This window comes from Apis dorsata, unplaced genomic scaffold (assembly GCF_000469605.1).
Source record: "Apis dorsata unplaced genomic scaffold, Apis dorsata 1.3 scaffold_295, whole genome shotgun sequence".
Lineage (NCBI taxonomy): Eukaryota > Metazoa > Arthropoda > Insecta > Hymenoptera > Apidae > Apis > Apis dorsata.
Window position 1 is genome coordinate 700,311 of NW_006263570.1, and position 1,635 is coordinate 701,945.

General features: G+C 30.6%; 1 protein-coding gene across 1 annotated transcript in view; it reads left to right on the top strand.

The window, feature by feature from the left end:
* Window positions 1–511: 511 nt before the first annotated feature.
* The window catches only part of LOC102679869, a 241,160-nt gene continuing 240,036 nt past the window's right edge, over window positions 512–1,635 (top strand). Inside the window, exon 1 of the mRNA XM_031511219.1 lies at window positions 512–649. The gene's annotated coding sequence lies outside the window, so the exon portion shown is untranslated. The remainder of the gene's footprint in view (window positions 650–1,635) is intronic.

Consider the following 1,635-nt stretch of genomic DNA (forward strand, 5'->3'; position numbering starts at 1 on the left):
AAGAGAAATTACTAAATTGTTAAAGATATTTATATAAATTTCATACATAAATGTAAATTATTATTAGCTATGAAAAATTGAATCTTTGTATAACTTTTTATATCTGGCATCAAAATTTTGAAGAATTTTGATGATAAAAAAATAATTATTTTCCAAATTAATTGTTCCCTTATAAGTGTATTAAACGTTTAATAATAATTTATAATATTATTTTATCTATCTATTCTATCTATCTATATAATTAATTCTCATATAACTAAATTAAAAAGTTTTCTGAAAGATATACTATAAATATATTTTTTGATAAATTATTCTTATTATAATATATATTCTCTTTCGTTTATTATATTTAACAAATTTAAACGTACAATTTTCAACGTAATTTATAATTCCAACTAAAATTTATCTCGTTGTCGTTGTTTATCTTACTTTTTTATTCATTAAATCTATTATTCAATCGAGTATATCAATTATAGAACGGAAAATTTATAGCGCGTGTCTTTTATTCCAGGAAACGGGAATTTAGAATTGTTCGATAGTGAGAGCGGGCCGGACCTCACACTATCACCTCAGACCTTCACGTCGACGGCGGAGGCCTTCATCAATGACAATAGTGATAGTCTTGGCGTTCCAGGAGACAACGATACGGGTGAGTGTTGTTCTCAATTTTTCTTTTATTGCGAAGAGGTCTGGAGGCGATGTTGTCTGACTACTGCTGTACTAGTTCCACTTGCAAGTGGAAATATACGTATCTCTTAGGCTCTTCTTTTTTTTAATAGAAATCGATAATATGTATATATAAATACTTGATTTGTATGATAATATAAAATACATACTCGAGAATTTATTATTATGATATACACAAGATATTTGTGTCATTAATTAACATTTTTCTAAGTATTGAAAAAAAAAATAGAAGGGTATTGCATTCTTTTATAATTAATATATCAATATTTTTGCAATATTTTTCAAAAAGAAGTAATCTTTAAGTTTTTAAATTCATATATACATTTTTGATATTAAATTCATAAAAATGGTACAATTAAATTATAATATGTTAAATAATATCTTTCGAAAATGATCATTCTTTCTTCGTTATTTCGAAACTAGCGAATAATAATGGCGGGTGTCGGACAATAACGAGACCTCTTCGAATAATTATTCGAGCGATTAACTTTGGACGAATCAAGTCGTCCTATAAAACGATTAGAGGCTGCGATATTACAAGATTCGAAATCGTGGCGCGTTTAAGGGCAACCCCTTTAATTGAAATGGTCGAAAGGGCGTCGATCGTTTAGAGTCGTTAGGCGAAGGAACCGAGGACAATGCATTAACGTAATTGTTGCGCTGCTCGTCAACGGGTACAGTTGAACAGTGAGTTACAACTAGTTCGAACAAGTCTTGGGAAGGCCATTTCCGTGCGTGCGCCACGCTACATAATACCCATTGTTCCCAACAAGTATAAGGGGACTGTGCTAGTTGTACACTGGCTATAAAATGTCCGCATTGTTTCCTAGGGACGTGGTGCACGGTAATCAACACGCTTTTCCAGAGGTGGACAACTTAATGTTCTGATTGGAATCATGGGTCGTTTGTATTGGATCATTACGTGATTTTCTTTTTTTTTTTTTTTTT